This window comes from Bombus impatiens, unplaced genomic scaffold (assembly GCF_000188095.3).
Source record: "Bombus impatiens unplaced genomic scaffold, BIMP_2.2 scf_2222, whole genome shotgun sequence".
NCBI classification, from domain to species: Eukaryota; Metazoa; Arthropoda; class Insecta; order Hymenoptera; family Apidae; genus Bombus; species Bombus impatiens.
The window spans coordinates 720,491-736,129 of NT_178641.1; the positions used below are offsets into that span (position 1 = coordinate 720,491).

Sequence of the window (15,639 nt, forward strand, 5' to 3'; positions counted from 1 at the left end):
AGACAAGATAATTCAACGAAGCATCCACTCGAACTCGTCAAACGTACATGCGCGATGCTCTAGTTGGCGGAAGCAGTTCGCGAGAACTGTGCTGACTCGAGTTCCTAAACTGCACTCCAAGTCGCCAAATATTCCGCCACGTTCTTGCACTCAGCCGGCTTTGCCCTGCACTCGACTTCGGTCACTTTGCGGGCCGGAAACTGCGCGCGAATTCCGCCATCTCCGCGTAAACTCTCGCTTCCTCTCGTCGCTGCACGGGGTAAAACCGAATTCAACTCGTTGAAACTATGTCGAGTTTCTCTTTTCTACGTGCTCGCGCCGCGCGTTAAACTAGTATTACGTCACGTGTCTTCGTTGCGGCGACGAGCTCTCGTTTTAAGCGACGCAAATCTTTGTCCCACCCTCTTCGTGTTCGTCGCTTTAATTCGCTCGCGTGTTTTTTCGAAAAGCGGACTCGAGACGAGTGGGCATCTGGTAATGCGCATACTGCGCGAGAACCATGAGTGTTCGTTGTGTTATCTTGAACGAGTTACGGTTGTTTGGATTGTCACGTCAGCGACAATGGTGAACAAAGAGAGAGAAACGAGAAACAAGGGGTGAGAATAGGGAAGCTTACACTTGGTTCGTGATACGCTCTGATAGCCGAGTAATTAACGTACCTTTTGGGTGTCTTTTGATTTCCATTGATTGAACCGGTTTATAGATTATCAAGAATAGTATTATCGTAAGATTATCGAGAATAAAACATAGTCATCATGGAGCGGATTTACCTTCACGCTAAAGACGCTACAAGCGTCGTGCATCTAAAGGCAATGGGAATACAAACTAGATTGCATCTTTATGCATTTTGCGGAAATTTGGAAATACGGAAAAGCATGGAATGCGCACAACACGCGAAAATGTATTACCTGTTGGGACATTTAGTATAAAGAAACCTCAACTTAGATTCCATTTCTTTTTGTTTTTTAGTAGTCTTCGTAATGATAAAATATAAATTTGCATGAATATTCATGATCTAGCGACAACTTGTATATTTTTCTCCTTAATCCTTGCGATTTGCTTTATGATCTAAAAGAATTCCACTTCTGATGCCACAGCGCAATTAATCCGTGCGCGAATCTCTGAACGACATCGTGACGAAGTATAATGAAAAGCGCGGATCAATTGCGAGTGTATTCCCGTCGCGTCCAACGAAACGACACGAGTATAAATCTGTGTCCAAGTTGGAGGAAAAGGAGACGTCCACGAGATACGACGAGCATAGACATGACAGACGTGGCATGGACCGTATCCCGCTGCTTCTGGATACGCTCTCCTCTGTTGCAGCTTCCGGCTGGATGCACGCGCGCGCATTGTTGCGCTGACGTGCCGCGAGCAAGAAAAACGGAGAAGAGCGGATAAAGCAGCCGTTTACAGAGACGAACGTGTACCGCACACGGCACACGGCATAATTTCATGTGACGGTTGTCAGAGCTTGATATGAGAACACGCGCCGAGGACTAGGGTTACATCGATACTTGAATACGCATCGCACGTAACCGGGAACCATGTGGCTAATCGTGGAACGGCTGTGTTTTAGCCACGAGAGTTTTGGAATGGCCAATTAGAATGTTTCGTAAAGTTCACTATGTTCGGAGTTGATCTATGTTTCAAACGTATCGTTCGGGAAAAAAGAAAAAATTATTTGCATGAAAATCGCGTAAGGGAATATTGGTGGAAATTTGTATCGGAAATTGAGGATTTTTATCGGTGAAAGGAAAGAAACAAGTGACATTTTAAGCTGGTATCAAGCCGCTTCCATTTCCATAGGTAAAAGTCGTAGCATATGTTAAAACGACGTTCTCGACATCGATACAGGGACGATGTCGTGTAAACAAAAGTCTCATCGGGTTTATGCAGCTTATGTCGGCGAGGAAAAACTCTGAGAATATCCGATTCCCTGTTCCATGCGCATGCATCCGCCAGAGTAAACAGAATATTTCCGGAGCAACGTTACCGTACCAGCGATATACTGTAAAATATCTAAGATACTACGATCGAATCCACAACGAGAACAGCCGACGATTTAAAAAAGGAAATGTTCTTCAAACGCTTGTCATAGAAATAAAAATAATTTATTCCTTTCATCTTCTGGATCTTTCGAGATTTGGAAATTTCTTGCGGAAGGTGGTCTTTGAATAGTTTCATCGCGAATATCGATCGAAATAAATGCCGAGTAATAAATAATAAATATTATTGAAAGTAATTTTTAATTCGAGTTACTCTTAATTTGAAAACTGTGAAAGACGAAATAAATCGACGTGAAACCTAAATTTTTTCATTGGACGATAGCAGTTTATTGAACAAGTATACGCAGAAAGACGAATATATTTCTTGCGAATTATTCGTACTCGTATTGAAAAATAAACAGGTAGAATAAAGAAAAAGCAATTTAAGTGCGTTATCGGTCGATTTTAATTGTACACGTGATAGATATCTCTAATTGAAAATGATACAGATAACAGATTAACGAGTGCAAATAATTAATGCAGACCTTGCTTGTTGGTTATTAAAGCTCGTTGGTTATCGATGACAATAAAAAAATAACAAGAGAAGAATATTAATTAAAATTTCGGATCGATATTCTACCTTTTATTACAGTTGTTGCTTACGAAGTTTCTTTTTTATTCGCCCATTGTTCCATTACAATGACTTAGGTTGGTTCGACGCAAAGCAGTTCCTTTTATTTTGATTTTTTGTTGAATCCCGGAAGGATAATGGCGCAGGAGGTGGAGGAGGCAAAAATAGTGGAAACGAAACCAGCCCAAACGAGCAATATTCGTCTCACTAGGAGTTACACCTCGCTGGTTACATTGTACTATTCTACAGACTGCACAGTAGTGCGCTTTGCGCAGTAGTCTGGCCGTTCCATATGCCAGACAGACTCTCATAGCTATTTATGGAATGAAACAAAAAGGATGTCGGAGGATGCGACCTATAGAAATTCATTCCCATGAAAGAATGCTTTTCTGCTAATCAAGGATCATGCTGACGATGCGTACTAATTTTTGCTTTCCATTTCAAATTACTATTTTCACTGTCACGTCACATATTCCATTAATATGAATACCTATATAAATACCAAGCAATTTCATAAATTAACACGTAGACAGAAATAACAATTACAAAATGCTTTAGACCTCTGGTTAAAATATGGACAACGCGAACGTCAAAAGATTTCCTTCGATTTTTCACGATTCAAAATTTATATACAATTCTTTCCATCGTCCAATCTCGTGATTAAAACGTTTCGGATGGCTTAAAACGGTAAAAACGACAAAAGGTTAATAAACAAGAGTTTGTTCGTCAAAAACGATCGGTCCAACTAAATTTCAAATCCATACAATTGGAAAATAAATTTGACATCGAAAAATATGTAAACGGGAAATCAGCTCGTTAACAACTTCACGACACAATAAAATTTTTGCAAACGAGTCACGTTGTCAACAAAACGGAAAAATATATTCGCCAAATAAATTCAATAAATGTGTAATAAGCCAACGATCGTCGATGCTACAATATTCACGGTTTTAAATACGGTTCGAGCAAACAAAGAACAGTGTACCCATAAGTACCGGCTTCCTACTTCAAAAGAATTGTTCTGAAATTGCCCTGGGAATCGAAATCTCCGCAAACAATCGGAAACAAATTCCCCTCGGCATTCGTAGCAATTCATACCGACGTAATTATCCTGGGACGCGACACGATTCAATTTTCCGCTTAATTAACGCAAGCGTTAATACCCGAAAATCCAAGTTCCGCGATACTTTCGATCGTTCGGTTCGATTAAACTTTTCCCAAGCATGGGGTGAGTAGCGATTTATCGCGTTTCCCTCTCGTAAGACGTTATTATGCGAATGTTGAAGTTAAAACGTTATCCATCCTGCTTCCATGAAGCAAGTGAAAAAGAAACAAGCAACGAGAGCGAGCGAGCGAGCGAGCACGAGAGAGAGAGAAAGAGACAGAAAGAAGACGAACAAAATTTGCGTAAAAGAAAAAGAACGAAAACGAACTTGGTCTAGGCTGATCCGTTCTTTTTCCAAGCTGATTCGCGACTCACCCCCGTCGACGAATAGCTTGAGAGAGCCCTTGAAAACGACTGCAGGGCAAGTAAAGCGGAAGAGGCAATTAATTAATCCGGCGGAAAGTATGCCGAAGAAGTTTCAGCACGTCCCAGGCCCCTGTTTCCTTCGCGAAACAATGGAGATTGCAAGTGTACCCTCGAGTAAGTGAGAAAAAGCGAGACAAGGATAGAGAAAAGGGTTAGGGAATACTCGACTCGATTCCCGGTAACGAAGCGCGCCAGTCCTCGTGGCCGTTCCTCCGCGTTGTCGGGCGTTGCATTTGCATAAAGTTGGGAAACTTTTCGAATAAACACGAGATACCAGAAACGGCACACGAACCGGGATCTGCAGTTGGCGCAACTTTTCTCCATTTCCGCCTAGTTGCAACGCGTCTCATCGACGTCGCCGCTTCGACGATTTCTACTGGGAAACTTTTTCGCAAAATTCGGTCAACGTTTCGGAAAAATATGTAACCTCGCGGAAATTTCTTGATCGCGACGAGTTGGACAGGGAGATGGTGAACAAGATTATGGTTCGTTTGGGGTTCGTAAGAAGTTTCCGGCTGCTTTGGCCAAATTTTCTTGAATCTTCGTTACGAGAGAGATACTTTTGGGCTGCTACAGACTATTCGATGGAGGAAGTGCAGCAGCAGTATGGTTTTCGCAGATTGTTTCCGATAGCGTAGTTACATATAGAGCGTTTCTTTCAAGTGCAAAGAATGGAATGCTTCGTGCGAAACTGAAGCAAACGAGATACGTGATACGTACGTGATACGAGAAGGAGGAAGATCATTGTGTGCAATGGCAAACTTCCCTGCATGAGGAGCAGTGGAGAAGATTTCAAAATTAAGCTAATTTTTCAGGATGGTCTTCTACAGGGTGATTCAAACCTCAACCGACTTTCCCAACTCGTTCGAGAGGATGTTTCGAGCAAAGAATGTTATATTCCCTAGTACGAGATACGAAAGGGAAAGTAGTATAAACCGCAAACAATCAGATTTGTTCAAGCCGCTTCAGTTTTAACGACGATAATAATAATTATTCTAAACTATATTTCACACTGATTTATACTGGTATCCTGTATATATCCTTTCGTTCATAATATCATAATTCAACCGTTTGTGATTAGTTTCTGGCGAGAGTAACATCGTACTCCACAATTGAGAATAAACAAGGATCGATACTATTGATTTTAAGTACTCAGTTTTCGGCTGGTAACAAATTATTCATCTTATTGCTCTAATTCATAGATCGTTTTGTACCAAACGAAATGTACGTAAATCACATCAAAAACCATTGGTAAAAGGTACATCTTCAGCCGTGAGAACCACGGTCGAATGCCTTCTCTTCTGCATAGCTGCACATCGGCCCGAGATATATGGCCAGCAGCGAAAGAATAATACGGCTGCCAATGTTAACTGATTCTATATGAACCAGAGAATTTTCCTGGCCACGATAATGATGTTTCATGCGAGGAGAAACACGGCCCTTCCGGGAGCCATGCTACGTCCATGGGGGAACGATGCACTATTTAGATAAGCCAGACTGCAATCGGCTATGGTGACAGGGAAATAACGCGAACCAACACCGTGAACATCCATGGAGCAATTAACGTTATCTCGTTCTTTTCTTGTGATCTTCGTGTACAATTCATATTTTAGATTTCTAATCTTATTCGTACGAGGCTCGTAATACCATATTTCTAATTATTATCATTTCTCTATGATAATAGATTAATTTCTACGTAAGAAGGTATTGCACGACGTAAACGGCTATTAAGAAAATTGAATTACTTTTAGTAAAAACGGAGAAAGCTTTAATAGACTGATATCTCTGGCCGTTATTCAGACTGCGAGCAAATGAGCTTTCAACGTAATAACGTAGGAGGCTATTTAATCATTAACAAATATTTAACTATAGCCTTAAGACAACAGCAATTTCATCAGCCGGAGATTCTTCGTAAATGAAGCTATTAATGTTCCAAGTTACCGAACCTTGGAAACTTGAAGAAGAGACTGTTTTAGCTTTATGGAATTCCAAATCCAACAAACGGCTCAACAGTTAAACGAACTTAAGAAGAGTTAATGTTACACGAGGAATTCACAGTGCCCACAATTACAGTACAAATACAAGAAATATTACCTCTTCTTACGTTTTCTTAAACTCTGGTAATTAAGAAACTTTACATTTCAGCAACTGGTTAATACAAATTCGAACGTTTCTTTACGAGGTAAATTTGGAGAAGTTTGTTGGAAAAGATGCCATCTTTCTCAAAACTCATAGTTCGGAACTTTATTTGATAAACTAAACTAAACGAATAACTGAAAAGGTAATTTTTATGTAGTTTAGAATACACTTTATGTAACACCGTACGCTAAAGCAGACCGATGAATTCATTACGGTAAACTAATGCGCTAAATTATGCCCCTATTACTTCACACAAACGTTCACAAAATAAATATGAAGTAGCTTAACTCCGCGAAACACGAGCTTCCGTAACGGTAACTCAGAAAACCTCCCAATTAACCATTTTCATTCTCCTAATTAAAAAGGACGAAGTAGAATTACGTGCGAGGTTACAGAAAGCCCGATTAAAATCTCGCACCCGTTTCAACCGACAAAGCTAAACGAATAAACACGGTTGAGGATGCACGGAACATCCGAGTCCGAAAAAACAGGCGGAAAGTCACGTCACCCTCGTAACACGGCATCCCTTCTGTCCGTGTGCAAACCTTCGCGGAAATTTTCCTCTCGTTACAGAAAATTTCGTTTACCGGTAAAAAGTTGCTTGGGCACGCTCGAAACCGTCGGCATTTGTTATTCGACGTTTTAATGAAATACATGGCAAGAATTTAATTAACCCTTGGTCGGTAATGATGAAAGAAGGCGCACATACAGACTACTATGCGTTTAATCTTGTTGCAACGGCGGAGTCAACTCGTTCCTTTTTCTTTTTTCTTTTTCTTTTTCATATTTCTCGCGGTAACTCCTTTGTTTGTAACGTATCCGCGAGAACGCAACCGCGTAACGCTTCGCCACCTGTCCACGAGCCAGCTTTTTTCAGGGTTGAAATACGCTCAGATTTTTTTTTTTTTTTTTTTTAATAATATGAGAATAATTGCATGCGAATTTAAATACAAGCTATTTCTATACGACTGATATAAAGGAAATTATTCTATATAATAATAATAAGGAAGAGGTTAAAGTTTTTTTTCGATTCGAACTCTGTTTTCAGGGGGTAGCGCAGGAAATTGAGTTTGAAAATTCATCGAGCACGCGTGCACTTCGGTAACTATAGACTGTATAATGGTATTACTATTGGATACGAGGGTATTTTAAAGCAAACATAAGTAGAAAGTGTAGAGTAAAAGTTTTTCGTTTCGTTTTCGAAAGAATCGAGTTTGGAAATGTATATATGTACTTTGTTAACTATAGATTGTATAACTGTACTACAACGAGATGTGAGAGCATTCTATGAACAAGGGCTCTACAAATAACCGCAGAATAAAAGTTTTGCTTTTGAGGATTCGTTTCCGAAAAAAATCGAACCTAGGACCCGTTGATAGATTGGTCTGTTTCGAATCCAATTTTATCGAAACCGAGATCCCGATTGAAAAAAATTTTCTTTTATTACTACATATTGTATTATTAATATTAATAATATAACGTAACGTTGTGAAGAACGTTGTGCGTTATTCTGAAACGACGCACTAGTAAAGAAATCAACACGAGTCGATGCTTCGTTAATTTCGAACGTCTCACACACGGACACGCAAATTACCGAATGTCCTATTGGCGATAGCACGTGTCGTCGACAAATACTAATATTCCGTATGGTGGGCGTTTCATGTACATATCACGGGAAACAACGACGAAACATACGACTGATTACGGGGACTATCGGAATGTACACACGAATGCACCGCAAGCGTTAAAGTGCAAATAATTACCAATGCACCAGTCAAGTTTATACAAATTCGAGTATTTAACTGTTGACAGCGAAACGATCGTGAAAACTTATCCAACTCAAGTCAGCAAACTACTAGAATTATCACGACGGCCACTATTTCTAGCATTGAGCATGAAAATCACTCGAAGAAACGATACTCGTTGCATCGTTCAATGTTTCGTTCTTCCGAAGACCTTCTAAAATATATTTTAACGTTGCGTCAACTTTGCAATTATTTATTAGATCATATTTTTGGTCAACATTTATACGATCAAGTATTTAAATATGAATTTTATTCGGGATAATAATAAAATAATTTTATGCAAGTTAAGATTGACGCGAACCAGAAAATATATACCTTTCCCAAACGAAACGACCCTTTAAATATTTATTATCGTTGTAATAAATTAAATTTAAATTAAATGTATCGCGCGAATCTTACGATGTTTTCTATTTATTTCCTAGATAAATTTCCCAGGAAAGAAAGACTAAAATCGAGGATAAAAAGCAGGAAACAAAAGACGCTGAAAAGGACCGGAATGGTAACAAATCGGCAAACCCCGTTTATGGAAACAAGCGGGCAGAGGATACTCGTAAAAAGTTGATAAAGATACGAGAAACGTAGCAAGAAGAAAACAGGGGATGGAAGCAGAAAGTAAAAGCATCACGTGGTGCGAAAGACGGCCATATTCGCGAAAAAGTCTCGCGGATTTTTCTTGTTCCTTAAAGCCCGTCACTTTTGACCATGCTGAAATTAAACAGCGAAAATGTTGTCGACGAGAAATGAAAACTGACGCTTACCGCGGAATATCGCGTTTAAATTCCGCTCTACGTACCAAGATTACTTTTGACAGAAACATCGAAACATAAACCGGTCGAAATTGTCAAGCAAATCGAGTCAAGAATATAAAAAAGCTGTCAAGTTAGAGAGAATATTTAATCTTGCAAAAATATGTCGAAATACACGTGGAAATATTTCATGAAAAAGCGTTTCACATTCCTTAATTTCTTTAAAAGTTATCGAATACTTGTTCCATTCCAAAAATCAAAATGGATAGGTATTTCGCGTTCTTTTCAGTACAGAATACTTTTAAGAATATTATCAAATAACCCATAAAAAATCGTGCAATTAAAAACGGACAGTTTCATAAATGTTCCACTTGCTTTTAAAAGCCCTCAACGATCTCGTCACTTTTTCGAACATACACTGAAAAATTTACGCCTATCGCAATCACACTTTGGATAAAAAAGAAAGCTATCTTCGATAACTTTGTACGCACTCTCGATCAATTGAAAGAACCATCGTGGCTATATATATATAGCCATCTATAATAATAGCCATCCTATTTCCAGCCTGAAACCAGCAAGCACGCCTCGCTCGAACATTCTCATTGTCGCTGTTCGGCCATCAACAATTTCCCATCAAACCCGCATTTACACCTCCAATCTGAAAGGCAGGATCCTTTTTAATAGCCTGGGGTCTGGCTGTTCGAAGAAGAAAAACCCAATTTTGCCGATGAAGTCGGCCCATCCCCGGCCGCGATTCTCTTACCCTTTGTTCCCGACTGAATGGTAGGCTCGATATCAATTGAAACGTTCCAGAGGAAACGGCTCCATCGGCTCGACCAACAGAAAATTTTTAATGAAAGTCGCCTACCCGAAGGTAAGAACGGAGAGAAAAGGGAGAGAGAACGCGTGGAAACTTCTACGAGAAAGATAAAACCGGTGGATTCGTTGGGGAAAAGAAAAGTCGAAAAGAGGAAAAGAGGCAGAGTGGCGGTGGCAGAGGGAAAGCGAGCCAGGGTAATCTCTGACATCTTGTTACAGCTCGGCACAAGAAAGAGGAAGCCTCGGGGATGGAGGGGTGCCGAGACCTCTTCGTGGCTGCGTTCAATTAAAGCGTCACCTCGCGCAGGAAACTTTTATATGAATGGTTTTCATTACGTCGCGGACTTATTAAAGCCGTCTTCGCGCGAGCATTAATATCCCTCATCCAGACGAGTTTTGTTATCAGGCCACCCCTTCGTTCAACCGTCCGTGCTCCTTACTGGGAGCCAGGACGATTCTATCAGCCGTGGAGCCAACGAGCACGATGGACATTACTCGACCCGGTCACGTGCGAATTAATGGACTGATTATTTGATTCATTGAAACGAGAGAAATGGTAAATGGTTTGGAAGTAAGCGGGTATCGATACTTTGCATTAAAACGATGCATCGAGACTTTGGTATTATTTGATGTAACGTAAGTGGAAGAAATTGTTAGCGATTAATCATGGAATAATTAACGGATCATAGGTTTTCCTTTATTTTTCTATGGGTTCAACGAAAAAAGAAAAATACAAGAGCGTGTAAAATAAGAGCCTGGAAAATAGAAGAGAATTATAATTCTTTTGCTACTTAAATTCACTCACCGATACTGCTTATAGAAATGCACACAGCGGTTGGTTGGTAAATCCTTACTTAAGTGAAAAGTATTGTCTCGTAAACTCCCACTGAACAACACGTTATCCTGGAACAGCAAAAAATACAATTCGTTGTACTAATATAATACATTTGTTTATGCTTAACTAAGTAGAAAATCTATGATATCCATAAATTAACAGTATGGTATAAGGAAACATGTATAATAATATCAGTCATAAATCACGGGATATAATATAACACATTCGTGTAGCTATAACAACCGACAGATGGATGTTGTCAGAAACGAACCGCTTAGATCCGAAAATAAAGCATCCTTATCCACACTCGTAGCGCGATAAAATCATAAAACGTCCAAAGCTATTTCATTTCTAAGATTTAAACGGTCATAAATTATCATAGATAAAATATCTGCCGGCGTAACTCGCCTACGGAATACGCAGCAATATCCTGTAATCTTGCGTTCGCGAGCATGTACGTTTAATCTTGAATGGCGATCGTTTATGCTACGCACGAACACTTTACTACTTCCCCATTCCAATAACGATTCTCGACAAAAGAACTGCATAAATACAGAGAATTTGTTTCAGGCACGTGGACAATTTTTCGTTTCAAAATCCCTAAACTGCCTAACGATATAACCAAATCGTTGGGTTCTATCCAAAGTCTACCGAAGCTTTTTCAATTCCTCGGATCTACAACGCTGTATCTGAAACTGTAGACTGTTAACTGTGCTACGTTGCTAATCGCCCGCGCTGCTGAAGCAACGTTAAACGCGTATACAAAAGAAAGAAACAGTTTTTTGTTGTCCTACGATATTTTTCTTTCTATGATTTGTCGATGCTCATCGCCACATTTCGGAGAACCAATTTTCATCATTTTTATCAAGTTCCGTTTATACTACGAATCATTTTCTTAAAAGTTTACTGCAGCCTATGTTACGATAAAAGGACCTTGGAGTTGTCGACGATGCACGAAACTACCTCCGCTTGGTGCGCGTGTACGTAAAACAAATTTTGTGTACGAAAACAGCGACAAGCTAGCAAACAAGCTAGGTACACTATTCCAGGCACTCTATTCGCCCTCGATTCCTTAAGAAAAGCTCAACGACGGAACCCAATTCATCCCCGAAAATAACACGCAGCAGCCACGTAGCCGACTAGCCTAGATCGCGAGAAAGCAGCCCTGTAAACGAAAGCACGACTTTTAACGTGACGGATTAATTTTTAAGCGTATAAATAACTCTCTCACGGGGGAAAAGGGACTTTAGGTCGAGCGTGGCTGAACAATGGCGTCTGCTGCTCAGCTGCCGGAAAAGAGGCTTTTGAATCCAGCGTACGGATATTAAACGTCGTTGGACGACGAAGCCAGTGAAAACCCGAAACTCTGACCGAGCTTCGCGGTGTAACAACGTGAAAGCCATAGGACGAGGAGAAAGGGTGATGAGAGAAAGAGGATGTACGTACGTCTACGGGAATTATGATCGTACGGAAGTAATTCCGCCTAGCGGCGTGACCTTCTTGATTTCGTCCAGTGCACCACGTTTCTACAGTTTCTTCGCTCGTGTAACGAAGAATGGAACAACCGAGTCTCATCCTTCGAGTACGACCAACGTAACGGCAGTTTCGCGTGGCATCGTGTACAATGCATGTGCATGAGCTCGCTTATAATTTCACGCCGATGCAAACTGTTCGATCGCAGGAAAGGAGAGGAAATAGCAGCGACGAGGTGAATGTCGATGCGAGACGCGAGTTTTGAGTAATTGGCCGAGATTCAGGGTGATTACAGTATTGGCAGAGGGCAGAGATACGACCAGAGGGCACATTCTCGATGAAGACACGACTTATAGTCTCTTTCGCGTTCATACTTTCGTTACAACTAGATTATTACATATACATATACTTAATCTTACGTATTTTGTTTAGTATTGCAATATATTCTTTTTACCTTCGAAATATATCGTTCAAACAACTATGCGAGGCTTTCGTCGGAAAAGCTTACAGCACGACGATCGCCTGGAAGGCTATTTTTGACATGTTACGAACTTGGTATTTCCAAAAGGTAATTTTGAGTCATATTGTAATAAATTATTGTAAAAGAGATAAGGTTGCCGAGGTTTCTGAACTGGAGGGATATGGTAACCTTTCTGGCAAACCGAACACCTTACGTTAGTTCAAGTAGTTCAAGTAGTCGAATGTTCGGCGATAAAAGTGGCACAAGAGATACTCGACTGGAAGGAAACGATCGCGGCGTCGTATTGGAGAGGCGAGCCCGTGTTCAGCGTCATAACAAGGCGGAAACGAGAACGGTTCTCCTTTCTCCATTGCGTTGCTAATGCACTAAAGCTCGCTGGGATGCAACGACGATGTACCGTGTTGGTGTAACGCGAGAAGTATGTAAATTAGCAGATAGAAGGCGAGCAATAAGTTAGAAAGTGAAGGTAAGTCGTGAACGCGAAATCACGTGTTTGGTTTTTGTTCTTCGCGCCGAGACGAAGAGAAATGCTAATTATAACGTGTCATGGCTTCTAATGACGATGTAAATTTCGCTCTTTACGAAGATCGATCTACATTCGACCAAATATAAATTATCAGTTCCTAAATCCCACTCTGTTTCGTAAATTTCATTACGCGTATTTATCCAGCATTTTTAAATAGAATTTTTTTGCTAAAAAAAAATTAATACGAACCTGAATATCTATAACAAATCTCTTTGTTCGCTTACTACGAAATAAAAAACTGTTGAACCTGTGAAAATTCTGTATGGAGTATCGAATGTATCAAAATTTGACCGAAAGAGAGAATAGTTTTGTTAGATACCAATCCAATATTTGTTTCTTTGTACTATGTGTAAAATAAATTATTCAAGGAAACTGGAGTATAACTGTTGCAACCGAATTCATTTGACATAAAAAATGTATCTGTAGAACCGATCAGTCTACGTTCCATAAAATATGATACCACGAAATTCTATACATTAGTAATTGTCTCCGAGCAAATGAAATTGATATCTCAGCGACGTTTGCACAATTAATGAAAACAGTGAAACAGACGTAATCTTTGATAATTAAAAATGAAAAGGCCACGATCTCTTAATTTAACCAGTTCATTCAAATGAAAATACGTTCGAAATTTTAAACTACCATCAGTTTTCATTACTTCTACCGCGAGTATTACGGAAACCAGAATAGATCCAACACAAACGATAGAGGTTCTTTGTAAAAAGAAGAAGAAAATGTTAGAGTCTAAAAAAATCACGTGTTGCAGAAAAAGAAAAAACAATTCCTTAGAAGTGATTCGTTGAAAAATCCGAAAACTTGGAAATCCGAGACGTCTCGCGTCTTAACTTTCTCCCCGCGATTCCCAAAGTTTCCTTTCCCAAAAGCTTTCAAGAAAGACCAACGCTTTCGAAGATCGCTGTAGACCGATAAAAATCCCAAGACAGCACGGAGGAGCTTGAAAACACGCGAAGAAACGAAGAAACCTACGGATTCACCGAACAATGCCGCTACGTTAATGCGTCTGTAAGCGATAGCGTTATAGCCGTTAATGCGAACAACGAACAACCGGTGTACCAAGCAAGAAAATGGTCCTTGGAAAACACAACTTCTTAAAACAGCGTGGTGTCGTATTACACGGTGTTCGCGCATGAAGTAACACAGAAACGAGGCCGGTTATTCTATCCGGCTCTTGGAATCGTTACAAGCATTCGTTGCGACTGAATTACACATACGCGGGCCATACTTTTTTTACCGGCGTCTCTTTTGCACGTGGAGAGAAGTCGCATGTGAAATTTCAAAGGGGAACTATAAGGCTTTGTGCGCGCGCTAGACAAGCCGCGTAAAATAAAAAATTCTTCATTTTCCATTATGATTCTTTTTGCTCGAGAACTGTCTAGTAAACGCGCGGCATCGCGGTGAAATGTATCCAAAAGTGAATTTTCAGGTCTATCGGATATTTTGGGTTTTCAGTGGAGACGCGAGTACGATACGGACGATTCTAGAGAATGCGATCCGAGAGATAAAAGAAATTACACAGTGTCGAATATTACAAGGGAATATACAATTATCGAACTTCGCATAATTTTCTTGAAACCCTTCGAATTAAAAATGCAAAAAGCAAGTATTTATTTGGAAGCTAAATCCTATTATCAATTTTATCAGTTTTCTTCCATTATACGCAAAATTTTTATTCATCCAGAACGTTTTTTTTTTCTTTTTTTCATTTATTTAAATACACGGAAAAAATCCAATTCGCTCAAACTGCGGCATACAAACCCACGATAGTTGCAGTTGTAATTACGAACACGGAGAAAAGGTCCCACTCCAACGCTTCGGCCAAACAATCCCAAATCAGAAAAAATACAAAAAAAAAAAAAAAAAATAGAAAAGGGGACAGAAGCAAGAAAGACGAGAGAAAAGACAATGAAAAAAAGGACGGCGAGAGAAATAGCGAGGCAAAATAGTTTGTCAAAAATGAGTCGAATTCCGCGGCATCGATGTCACGCGGTTGTTTGTCGATTTTTCTCCCCCGTCTCGCCGCTCTGTATGGTTTTTTTTTAAACCTGAACGCTTCTCACTCTTCCTTTCAACCTGATACACCGCAATTCTCTTTTGCCTCGTGGATCGCGGGCGCGCGTTTCAAAGCGGATTTTGCGGAGCGTGACGGCGTTCGAACGTGATCCTAGCAATTTGTCGCTGCGGCGCATTCATCGCTGCGAATCAAACCGATTAACGGCGGAACCGGCAGTCGTTGTATTCGGTGGCCGACCCTCGATCCGCCAAACCGTTTCCGCGCTAACGGTGTACAGCCTAGCTTTTTCCCTTCTCCAGCTTTTCCGTGTCCATTCGGAGACGTTTTCAGATAAATTTCGATCGAGAAACTCAGGCATGAAAGGGCAAAGGTGAAAGCTAAGGATTAACTATCTGCATTTTATTGGCCTCGATCCATAGCTAGGCTCTAAAAGTCGAGAGCCGACGAGTCTGCTACAAACGTTCGAATTCGTTCCGACAGAAACCTCGAACGAAAGAGATCGACCGTGGAAAATCCCCTTCCGCGCTCTTTCCAAGTGATTTCGCTAATACTATTTGCGAGTTCATCGGTACTTTGCCCGATGGAGAAATCTTGACTGTGACTTTTTAAAGGTGGGAGAGGAATAAGGGGGGG

General features: G+C 40.4%; 1 protein-coding gene across 5 annotated transcripts in view; it reads right to left on the reverse strand.

The window, feature by feature from the left end:
- Positions 1–15,639, reverse strand: part of LOC100748507 (putative polypeptide N-acetylgalactosaminyltransferase 9) — a 299,103-nt gene that overhangs the window by 106,064 nt on the left and 177,400 nt on the right. For all 5 annotated transcript variants that reach the window (XM_033324345.1, XM_012393134.3, XM_003494457.4 and 2 more), the window contains one exon: positions 10,465–10,562. The gene's annotated coding sequence lies outside the window, so the exon portion shown is untranslated. The remainder of the gene's footprint in view (positions 1–10,464; positions 10,563–15,639) is intronic.